This window comes from Ursus americanus, chromosome 3 (assembly GCF_024610735.1).
Source record: "Ursus americanus isolate L20-20 chromosome 3, mUrsAme1.1.p, whole genome shotgun sequence".
Lineage (NCBI taxonomy): Eukaryota > Metazoa > Chordata > Mammalia > Carnivora > Ursidae > Ursus > Ursus americanus.
The window spans coordinates 67375461-67388660 of record NC_142129.1 but is presented as its reverse complement, the minus strand read 5'-3'; positions in this window follow the sequence as shown (position 1 = coordinate 67388660).

The following is a 13200-nucleotide window of genomic DNA, read 5'->3' as shown; positions in this document are numbered from 1 at the left end:
TGCCCAGGCCAGTAAGCCTTCTTACATCCTTTTTGGAACAAGACAATGTGATGGTCCCAAGTGTTTCTTCAGTCCACACCAGCTGGATGAGCAAGAACAGCTCATAACGTTTCCCAACAGCAAATGCTCCCGGTTCTCTACACCTCTTCCCAAAAACAGGGCTCCCCCTCCTATGCCCTCCGCGCTCTTTCTCCTTCTCCAAACAGTGCTCTTTCCTCTTTCTTTCTTTTCTTTTTTTTAAGTTCACCAAAAATCTAGTGGTATCTGTTCTGGTTCCTTCTCTAACTACCAATTTTGTTTCCTTTTCGGAGGTTAACTTCTCTGAGGACCAGATACCAGGCCGACTCAAGACCTTGGTACACATTCATTCTAGGCACAGGGCAGTGACCACTTCCGTGGACACTTGCTTCTTACCACCTGTCATCATGAGAACATCTGGCCCCAGCGAGGGGCTTTATAAATTAGACCTTGAATCAGGGGCTCTTTCCCCCACTAGATTGTGGTCTCAGCTGCCCCCTTTTTCCCTGTATCCCAGAGGATGTTGGAGGATTGAAGAAAACTCCTCTCTCTCGTGGCGTTCATCTTCCTGGCCGTTCAGTAAAACCTGAGACACCGTCACATAGGGTGGTGCTGAGAAGGGGAATAAAGGTAACCCCACCCTACACACAGAGCGCTTGGGGAAATAACAGTGTTACCTGTAGGGGGGCTCTAACCGGGACTCCTCAGTCTGTGATCTATGACAAAGGGAGCAGTCACCCTTAGCAGAAAAGAGAGTGGCAAGGAGGCGCATGGAACTCGGAGAAGGTGTTAGGTAAACCACTCAAGACAGGAGGTGGTCCTGAAACTAATGTAATCTTGTGCATCGACTATACTCAAATAAACGAATAGGTGCAAAGCAGCATATATTGTATGCTACATTTGTAAGCAAGAAAACAACATAAAACCAACATCTCTATGTTGTAGGGAAAAAAGGAAATTATACCACCTCCTCCCTTACCCCCTTTCCCCTGTGTCCTAAAAGGAGGCAACATTACAGAGGCCCTTCCATGCAGAAGTCAGAACAGGCCTCTCAGAGGAGAGAATATTTCAGCTCTGAGAAACTCCGTCATACACAGCTAAGGAATTCTTTGAGGGAGGGTGATGTTTTGGTTGGGCCGACAGGAGAATCGGGCCATAATTTGTTATTTTCAGCTTTCAGTTTTGTTCTTAATAAAAGAAAAATCGTCTACTTATTTCTTTATCCATAGGTAACTTAAAGGCTTACCTTTTTCTTGGTAATCTTGGGGCATTCTTTGTAAAATAAAGATGATAACCCCTTGTCTGATGCTGCCAACACTTCCCCCAGTTGCCATTAGAGGGAAGGACGGAAACTGGAGTCAGAGGAGCGTCTGCTAGCATGAAGCTCGGACAAAATCTCAGCCAGGCTGTGCGATGCCCCGAGCAACACCACGCATTCCGAGGAGTCCCGCTCCTGCGTCTGAGAGGACTGCCGTGGTCTATGGACCCCGGCCCCGCTCGTGGCTGGCTGGGGGCAGCCCCGGGAGCCTGAGACCTCGACCTCCACGGGGACGGATACAACAGCGCCGTAGCCGCACAGCGGCTGTTACCCTCTTCACGCCGGTGTTGTGCACAAACCCACACCCACACGTCCTCAGGGAACTTGTCCTCCACGTATTTCACGGGCCGCTTTTTCTGAAGGTAAGTTTTAAAGAGAGAGGTCAAAAGACAAGCTACAGTCCCTGTCTGTGCCGTGAGCCTTCTGGACACAACGGAGGGTCCGATCTCCGTCCGCCACCGTCAATTCCGAATCCCTCTTGCCCGGAGTACGCAGCTCTTGGTGGCTTACCCAGAGTTGTGATCCAGACTCTCCTTCTGGAAGGGTCTCTGAGCTCTTGGTAATCACGCTCATTAGGCTGAGGCTGATGCACTTGTTCATTCACAGTTCCAGGAGGAGCAGGGAATAGGGAGCAGAAGCTGCGCGGATTGCCTCAGTTCCACACACACTCTTTCCATCTGTCATTGTGTAAAAGCAGCCCTACCTCCGGTTGCTGATCGAGCGCGCTTGCCCCTTCCAGCGCGGTGGCGGCTCTTCTCGCACGCTGGACCTCGCAGTCGGTTCTTCTGAAGTGAGAGCAGCTCACCTCCACGGCCGCCGCAAAGAAAGATGAGGGAAGGATTTGCATTTAATAATAATAATAACAACAACAACAATAATAAACCCAGACATTTACGATTAAATTCATGTGCTACCTCAAGAGACCAGAAGAAAAAAATGGGAATAGAGTCATTTGTGTGTATGTGTGTGTGTGTGCGTGTATGAATTCACAATTTGGTGAACATAGAATTTTAAATAAGGAAAGGAGAGGAAAATACAATTTGATTTTTAGCTAATCTCTGATACAGAGAAGATAGTTTAAACATATAAATAAAAGAGGAAAGCAAAATGCATGATTATAATACTCATTATAAAAAAGAACTATTTCTCTTGGTCAAAAGAAATGCCATAAATAAATGGGGAATTGAAAAAGGTATTTAAAAAACTAATAGACCTACTTTTAATATCCTTATATAAAGAAGTCTTACAATTTTTTTAAAGCAAGATTTTCTCCAACTTATGGCTAGTTTCTAGTTTACGATTCCATATAGTACATCATTTCATTCCATTACTTTGGACTACATTACATAAATAGTTTAACTTGGAGGCTACATCAGGAAGCAATACTGCTCAAAGCTGGTCATTCTACGGGAGCTTTATTGAGTTTTTCCTTTTTCCTTTTTTTTTTTTCTTTTTTTAATGTGAGCAGTGGGCTTTTGGTTATGCCTTCCTTAAACATTTTACGGAACAAAATTATTGAGTCTGTGCTATATGGAGCAGAAATTTGGGTCCTCAGTAGTCCATCTGTCTGTGATTAAGAGCCATTTCCAAGTTTTTTCCCGAGGAGCATCTTACCAGGTCATTACTGCCCACAGCGTGGCACTCTGATGGTTCTTCCGCTTTTCAATATGCAGAGAAAATGTTTCCCTCCCCCTAGTTCCCCTGTCAGCTCATGCTGAAGTGTGTACTTGCAATCAAACAAAATAGCTGCAGTCCAGATATTGCCAGAGGGGGGTTGACATTTTCATATTTTTTCTGCTAACTGTGATTTTTAGTCTTACTCCTCCCATTCCATTTTATCTTATTTTATTACTCTTCATTGTTATGATTTATTTTTCTCTTTTCTAACATGCTGCAATCGTCCAGTTTTTATTTTTCTACTGATCTAAACCTTTTCTGTCCGGCTTCTACCATTCCAGTGGTTATCTTTAATTCTCTCCGCAGACTTTTAATATTATCTGATCGGGGACATGTAAAAAGAACAGGAATATTATAGGAACAAAAATTGCCCTGGTCCATCAATCACTTCCCACATGAAGCATGTGCACACTTCTTTTTTGGCAAGGTGCTAGCCTTGAAAATACCAATGGAGTTATAAGGGGAGATCAGAAAGAAGACACCAGAGAGTCGGCAAACGTCTCCCTCAGCATTCTGGTCATCTTTAAAATACCAGGGGAGATATGTGGAGATAACAGAAATAGGATGTATACTGGCGCCAGCCCGTGTCCTCTAGTTTCCTCTATCAAGGTCAACTGCCTTCACTATATTTCTTTTTATGTGTTTATTTTTGAATAGGAAATACATTTAGATGATCAAAAATCAAAAAATATTAAAGGCAGGGAGTGAAAACTTTTACTTTTCCTCCGCAGTTGCTCATCTACCTAATTCTCAGGACAACCACTTGTGGCTTGTACTTACTAGCTTTTTCTGTATTCTCACAAAGTTCCTTTATATAGTACGAAGAAATAGGAATATATGTTCCTATTTTTGCTCTCTTTAACATAAAGTACAGCGTATGATTCAGGTTTCTTACTTTCTTTTGTTTTTGTTTTTTTTCCACTTCGTAATAACCCTTGGAGATATTTCCCTATCAATGTATAGTTTCCCCCATTCTTTGTTACCATAGTGTTATATGATATCAGGGTCCCACCATCCAGCCACCACCCCTCACTGATTCCTGGTTGACCTGTCATTCCCTTTTTAATCAGCTCCAACCAATTACTATTACAAATAATGCTATAGTATTTATTTATGTGTCATTTTCCACCAATAGGAGTATGTATATAAGCTCCCAGATGTGGGGTTACTGGGTCAGAGGGTATATACATTTTTAATTTGGTATTTACAACACGATTGCCATCCTTAGGGACCCCAGCAATTTATAGCCCTGACCAACAATGCATTCGTGCTTGTCTCCTGCAGCCCCACACCCTCAACAGTGCATCAACTTCCATCTTGTCATATTTAAAAGCAATTAATGTGTCCATTTATGTGACCACTCTGGTTATACTGTCTGCCCATTTATCAATGGTTGGTCTTTTTCTTCTCAACTCTGAAGAATTCTTTGTATGTTTGGGAGATTAGCCCTGTGTCTATGATATAAGATACAAATACTTTTTCTCAGTCTGCCTTTGCTTTGTTTATGGTGTTTTTGCTTTGTAGAAGTTTTTTTTTATAGAGAGAGTGATTTTTCAATCTTTTCTTTTATGACTTCTGGGTTTTGAATAGTATTTGAATAGTTAGAGATTTCCTTACCCCAAAGTGAAAAAGGAAATCACTTGTGTTTTTTCTATACCTTATGATGTGAGGTAGGGATCCAACTTAATTTTGTTTCAGATGACTACCTATTGCTAATACTATTTATTAAAGAGTCCATCTTTTCCATCATTGACTTTACATGCTACCTATAACACATACTAAATGTATTCATTTGTATGGGACAATTTATGTACTTTTTACTCTGAATCATTAGCTATTCAGGCAGCAGCCTCACACAGTTTTAATTATAGAGGTTTTATCATATGTTATATTATGTCATAATATGGCTTTATGTCTAGTGAAAGTACCCTATTGCTCTTTTTTTAATCAGAGATTATTAAAGCTATTCTTGTTTTTTTCAAATGAAATTTAGAATCAGCTTGTCTGTTTCCAAAAAACCTATTAGTATCTATATTGGAATCACATTCACTTCATAAAGTAATTTAGGATAAACGATATCCTTTGGTTATAGTTTTGGTCCAAAACTATTATGTGCTTTTCCATTTGCATAAGTTGTCTTTTACATCAGTCAGGGGCACATTAAAGTTTCCATTCAGATAAGACTTGCTCTCTTCCAATTAATTTCATTCTTGGATGTTTTCTCTTTTTGATGGATGCTTTAAGTGGGGTCTTTTCTATCATTGTAGCTTTTCACTAGTAATTGTATATGAAGATGTCTCTATATTAAATCTACATCCCCTCTATCTTAGGAATTTTTTAAAAAGACTTTATTTATTAGAGAGAGAGAGAGAGCACAAGCGAGGGGAGCGGTAGGCAGAGGGAGACGGAGAAGCAGGCTTCCCGCTGAGCAAGGAGCCCAATGCGGGGCTCAATCCCAGGACCCTGAGACCATGACCAAAGTCAGATGCTTAGCTGACTGAGCCACCCAGGTGCTCCAGGGAATTTTTTATTACTCATCTGTAATAGTTTGTTCAGTTGATTCTTTAAGGTTTCAGATATACAATCATATCATCTTTAAATATTGATAGTTTATCCTCCCCCTTTTATTATTTTCTGCCTCTAATGCTTTTATATTATCTTATTTTGATGTTTGTTTCTTGTTGTCTTTATGTTGTCTTGTCATGAGCCTTCAAGTAAGATATTCCTGATTTAGTCAGAGTGCCTGTAGTGTTCCACAAGGCTGACTCGAGATGTCATATTAAGAAAGTAGCAATCAAATATGCATTTAGAGTATTTGGGGGTCAAAATTAGAGTTGGAAATTTTGTCAAATCACTTTTCAACTTCTGTGGAGATGGTCATCTCATTTTTCTTCTCATGTCAATTAATATAATTAAGATCTTATTTTATAATATAAAAATATAATATTGAATATTTTTAAATATTGAAGATGCATTTTCATCTTTTCATATGCTTACTGGCCATTCAAGTCCTTTAACCACTTTGAATTGTGCTGTTTGGTTTTTGTTGTTGTTGTTAAGTTGTAGGAGTTCTTTACAATTTTGGATATTAATCCCTTATGGGATTAATAATTTGCAAATGTTTTCTCCCATTCTGTGGGCCGTCTTTTCATCCTTTAGATGGTGTCCTTTGATGCACGGAAGTGTTGCATTTTGATGAAGTCCATTTTATCTATATTTCTAGGAGTTTTATAATTGTAGATATCAGTTCAGGTCTTTGATCCGTTTTGTGATCATTTTTATTTTTGCAATATTTCTAATTTACAGCGATTGAAAACAAATGACTACTATGTCTCCAGTGCTTCCCTCTTTTAAAAATAAGTATCTATTATATTTATCAAATCTGTGTGTCACCATTCCATGTTGAGCTGTGGGAGTGGGACCAGTTACAGTTTCAATATGTGTCTCCATATCAAAAGAAGCCACATCCAAAGAGAAGCATCTGAACCTGATGTAAATCATAAAAAAGTACTTTAAGTCTGTTGCCGTGTTTGAATGAGAATTTGGAGTCTTGGGGGGCGCCTGGGTAGCGCAGTCATTAGGCATCTGCCTTCGGCTCAGGGCGTGATCCCGGCATTCCGGGATCCAGTCCCACATCGGGCTCCTCCGCTGGGAGCCTGCTTCTTCCTCTCCCACTCCCCCTGCTTGTGTTCCCTCTCTCGCTGGCTGTCTCTCTCTGTCAAATAAATAAATAAATAAATAATCTTTAAAAAAAAGATGTCTTTAAAAAAAAAGAATTTGGAGCCTTGAAAGGGGTTTAGTGTATTTTGTGTGTGGAAAGAATATAAATAATCAGGACTAGTGTGCAGACTATAGATCGATTGCATTAATGACCCCCCTTAATAAGTACCCCAGAGTCACAGTCTGCCCCATTAGCTTATATTCTTCTCCCACTTCGGTTTAGGACTCAGCCAGTTTACTTGCTTTGACTAATGGGATATCAGCAAATGTGTCACAAAGAATGGCTTAAAGAAGATGCATATAGTCTGCTAATCTCTTGCATGATTGAGTTATACTCTCTTCTGTGTTTCTGACATCTATGAGAACGTGTCCGTGCCAGCCTAATTAAATGAGATAAACTTGGAGGAAACCAAGTTTTCCCATCATCCCAAAAGAAGTCATCCAAGATGAGCCAGTAGTTAGCTGGACATACGAGGAAATCCAGCTGAGATTAGAAGATACTTCTGCTCAAACCCAGTCGAAATAGTTGACCTATAGCAAACTAAAAAAATACTTATTATTTGGGGCAGGGGAGGTGTTACATAGCCCAGTTGTAGCAGATAAATGACATATCAAGAAATAAGTTACCTAGCATAATCTAGTTGAAAGATATATCTTCCATCCCATTTTGCGTTTTTAGCCACTTGGCATTTCCTACAAAATAGACTTTATAGGCTTATGAGTCACTCTGATGCAGTGTGTGGACATGATAGGTCTGAGCTCTTTTAACAAAGACCTTAGGTATCTGATCCATGATTATCATCTATCAAGATGTGGCATCAATGTACATTGCTATGTCTCACTGAGAATTCCATGGACAATCAATAAGGAACTCTTCTATTTCAATGACTCGGATTTCTTGGCTTGGCCTGGGAGCTCATGATGTCAACATTCAAACATCTGAATGCAAAGAGGAAGCAATTTTAATTATTCATTTCAGTTTTCCAATCGTTTTCAGAGATGAGCTATCACCACTGATAAATCAGGGCATAATTCTATTTACTTTTGAAATGTGTTTGCTCCTCTTTAGGTTTGTCTAAGATAGCCCTGTGTTACACATTCACCCGAAACAAGACCCCTGAACTTCATTATCTTTATCCATGGCGGACCTTTGAACACTTTGCACTGATATAGACATTACCAAGCATTAGTATACATACTAGTTAACATTTTACTAATACTATCTGTTGTAGCCAATAAAATTCGTTTTAGAGGCTTGCCACAAACTTATATACACACAAATTTGGCACATGGAAGTGGAAATTCCTGAGATGGCACATCTACCCTGCTCTTTGCCCTAGTAAGAGATGGCCTTCGTAACTAGAAAAAAAAGTTCAAAACTAAACTCTTGACTTTATCTTTGAGATATTCTTTGCCCAACCTTCTCAAACTCAGTAAATGGATCAAAAATATACCCAGGAATTAAGGCCCTGGAAGTCATCTTGATTCCTCCTTTCCCCCACATTTCCAATCTATCAGCAAATTCTAACAATTCTGTGCCCAAAATATTTCTCAAAACAAACACTTCTAGCCGTTTCGTCTTCCTCGCTGTATTCTTCAACAGTTGCTCTTCTTTCCTCTGCATTAATTTCTTGTCCTTTTATCCATTCTTCATATTTTACTTAGCATGCTATTTTTAAGAATTTTTATTTTGAGATTAATTTCAGATTTGCAAAAACTTTAAAATATAATGCCACTATTCCCATATACTCGAATTTACCAAATGTTAATATTTTACCACACTTGCTTTATCGTGTCTATCTATATATCCATTCCTCTTTCTAGCTCTACAATTTATTTTCTAAAAGAACTGAGAATTCCAGTCCAACGTCACACATTGCATTTGGTTGTAATGTCACTTTAGTCTCTTTAAATCTGGAGTTTCTCAGACTGTATCTCCATGAGCTCGATAGTTTTAAAGAGTAAGGCCAGTTAGTTTATAGAATGTCTTTTAAGTTTTATACTGTCGGATTTCGATTCAGGGCATGCATTGTTGGCAGGAATACCACAGAAATGGTGGTTCTTGTAGGTGCTTCATATCAGGAGGCACATGAGATCAATTTGTTCCATTACTGGTGATGGTAACTTTGATCATTTGGTTAAAATCGTGTTTTCCAGGTATCTTCACAGTATGATGACTGTTCTCCCCATGCCAATGCTAAGGTATAGTGATCAAAGCAGGATCTCAAAGAGATATTTGCACATGTTCATTGCCCCATTACTTATAATGCCAAGAGGTAGAAGCAACCCAAATGTCCATTAATAGATGAATGGATAAAGAAAATGTAATACAGACATACAATTAAATATTATACCACCTTAAAAAGGAAGGAAATCCTGTCACAAGCTATAATATGGTTGAACCTCAGAGACATCATGCTAAGTGAAATAAGCCCGTCATAGAAGGACAGATATTGTATGATTCCCATCATAGGAAGTAACTAAAGTAGTCAAAATCATAGAAACAGAAAGTAGAAAGATGGTTGCCAAGAGCTGGGGAAAAGGAGGGGATAAATCAGCGTATATTCGTGTATCATGGGTTCAATTTTGAAAGATGAAAATTTCTAGGGATCTGTTGCATAACAATGTGACTGTACTTAGCATTTCATATGTATACTTAAAAAGTTAAAATGATAAATTTAATGTTATTTTTTAACCACAATAAAAAAAAAAAAGAACAGAACATTACAGAAAAAAATTGTTTATCCTCAATGGTAATCAAAGAAATACTGATTAGAACTAGTACCAGAAATGAGTATTACTATTTTTGTCATTTTTGCCAAACTGTCTTTGCATAGGTTAGGATATAAATTGGTTTTACCTTCTTGAAAGCAGTTTGGCAATTAACATATTGTACATGGGGGGGGGGTGGGGAAGGATATATTGAAGTCCTAACTTCTAGTACCTCAGAATGTGAACTTATTTGGAAATAGGGTTACTGTAGATGTCATCAGTTAAGTCATCACCCTGGGCTAGGGTCAGCCCTTACTCCAATTTGACTGGTGTCTAAGAAGAAGAGAGACACAGACACACAAGGGGAAATGCCATGTGGTCACAGAGGGAGAGATCGAAGGGCTGCCACTTGCAAGCCAAGGAATGCCAAGGATTGCCAGCAAACCACCAGAAACTATGAAGAAAACAAGAAAAGATGTTCCCCTGAGGTTGCCCTGCTGACACACTGATTTCAGGTTGCTAGCCTCTGGGACTGTGAGACAATGAATTCTGCTATTCTGAGCCACCCAGACTGTGGTACTGTACAGCAGCCACCCTACGAACCGAATATAGTAATTCATTATTACATTGTAGGGAGATGTTTTGAGGCTATGTAAATATCCTGTTTTATTATAGAGATAGAAGATGTGTACTTACACATATACATCTATGTATTTTCTCTGTCCATTGGACTTAAGACCAATGACACCCAGTGGCACCTAGCTAGCTCAGTTGGTTAAGGGTCTGACTCTTGATTGTGGCTCAGGTGATGATCTCAGGGTCCTGAGATCAGGCCCGACTTGAGCTCCCCGCTCAGTGGGAAGTCTGCTTCTCTTCTTCTCCCTCTCCATCTGCCCCTTCCCCTGTGTGTGCTCTCTTTCTCTCTCTCTCTTCCTCGCTTTAATAAATAAATAAATAAATATATCTTAAAAAAAGAAGAAGAAGCAATGGCACCCTAGAATATCTGGTGCCCAGATCTTGGTTTTCATACAATTATCTATTTATGATTCTTGTGTGAAACAGTTGCTTCTGTGGTGGTTGCAAAGTGATCCCATCATATTTTCTGCATCAGTTGGCATTCTACTGTAAGGAAGTACTTTCCATTCCCATTCACTCATTCATTCATTTATATCAGTATAGTTTCAGGGATCTTATTTTATCTATAGGTTATAATACATTACTGTATTTAGTAATTGTCCCATATTTGGCCAGTGTGAGCTGAGCCCCAACTAGCTGGCTTCTGAATTCTTTTGATAAGTCTCCATTATCCTTTTTCCTATTTGCTGGATTCTGGGCTCATCTATACCTTCTCTTCTGAAGCCCTGAAATCAGACATTTTGTCAAGAAGCCCTGGCTCCTAAAAACCAAAATTTGAGTGCTAAGTTTTGTTGGGTATTATTGCTTCTGGGTCCTCTCGGTGGATAGAAGTAGGAGATGTATTATTCTGTTAGATCAGTTTATTTCAATCTTTTCTCACTGTTTTACCACTTAATTTACTTTAGGAACACACATGGAACCCCAAATTTAGGTAATAAAAAGAAGCCTGTTGTATAAACATCATATAAAAATTAAACATAACATTTATAAAATCAGTAGTGTAAGTCCGCAGTACATTACTGGAAATTCTTGGGACCACATGTATTTTGGTATCCAATTGTTTTCAGATTTCATAAATGTAATCCTTACATGTAACATACTCAGTAGGATAAGGGTAATACCATGTAACAAAATTTTAATGTTTCTATAGCAAAGCATCACACCAAGTGGGATTAAGAAAGATAAAATCTCCTCATTTTTCTTTGGGTCAGATTCTACCATTAGATAGATTTGCTATGAACTCTTGAAGAAATTGAAATCTTTGGATTTCGGAATTGCAGATAAAGGATTGTGAACCTATAATCATATATTTTTCTACAAGAATTTAATATAATATTTCTCCAAAATTAATTTATCTAGTTTAATTACTATATCTAGTCCATTTCTTTGTAGTAGTTCTTTTTATTTCCAATTGGGAGTTCTAACTCACAATTTAGGTTATTGGGGATGATAGTACTATTTATTCGTATAATTATGTCCTTTATTGTTATACACAACAATTAGTTCATAATCACTAATCACATGTTTTGCCCAGTCCACATGTGTGGCAAAACAATACTCATGTTTACCACACCATTTCTTCTTTCTAGGTACACAGGAAGACTACATTGCCCAGCATCCACAGCAATTACCTTTGGAGAACATGACATTACCAGATAACAGAGTATAGATGAAAGTGAAGGAAGCCATTCTGAAGCTCAGCTCTGAAAAACATTCCATGTGACCCTTCAACTCTTATTTCCTTTTCCATAGAAATCCTGGATACCGTGTGTTCCAGATCATATAGCTACAGGATGGAGGAAGACTGACCTGTGATATGAGTGAATAGTGTTTTATTGTGTTAAGCCACTGTGATTTCACGGATATATTTGTCACATCAGCACAGCTCACAAAATAATTCTTTCCCAAATAAAAATTCATCCTCACCTGGCATGAGTTTTTAGAGTAGAGCAAAAAACTCCTCAAACAATTCTCTTTTAAATATGAACGTCATGTATGTCACAAGTTGACTCAGAGGTTGTATGTCAATGATTTGGTCCCACTGCAAATTGAAACTTTAACCAATAAGTTCAGAAGATAGTAAATGCTTTTAACATTGCATATCAATGATATTGTGCAAAATCCAGGAGTGTCCCTTGCTTAGTGAAGACATCCTACTAACAGCTTGTTTAGCTTTCTTTTCTCACCTTGAGTTTCCGTAACATCTCTCAGCTTCCCTGTCCCAGGGTTTACTCCAGAGCACCAGGATCTTGCTCATCCCACTCACAGCAAAAGCCCAGAAGTACAGGAGAGTTAATGCCCCCTGGAGCAACTTAGCTGCAGGATGGTGAGTCTGTGGATGGAAGTCTAAACCTCTTGCTACTTTGAAGGGAAATTCTGAGGTGTATTCTACACTGCTCCTTAGCAGATCCCCAGTAGAACAGAGTTCTGCTTTCCAGAACAATAGTCAGATCAATAACATACTCTATGTTGGCTTTCCTTCAGAAACTCCTTACCTCCTCAATCTATCCGCTTTCATATTCTGGCTTCCTGGGATCATCCCCAAATTTACCACCTGTTTTGGGGAAACCAAACTAATTCAAAATTTCCATTGGATTGCTGTCTTTTGTGAATTTGTTCTATAAAAGCAATCAATTTGATTCCCAGTTGATTAGAAAGGAATTACGTATTGTTTGAAAATGGTGCAAAAACAACACACTAGTTACTGAGGTGGTAGATTTCTGAGTCAATAAAATCCATTTTTAAGACTGATACTTTTTTGGCTTCTTGTATATAAAATCTTCACCAAAAAATCATTTATTCTAGGACACAGAGACTTATATTCTATATTTGTAATGGAACTCCAATCAGTCCTTATTATTTTGAATTTAAGGGAAATCTTTAATCCGTGATGGAGATCTGGCCTCTCTAAAAGGGGAGAGGAAGCAAGATTAGGCAAAGAGGTCATCCAACTGCAATGCAAACCTGAGGCTCTCACCCAACCTACCAGGGAGCTCCAGAGTAAAGATTTCCCATTAGAGGACTTCTAGGCCCTAGTACCGGCACCATGCTCAGCCATGGCTGGAGGGTGGCTGCCCAGGGAAACTGTTCCTCTGTTCAAAGGACAAGGCAGATCCTGA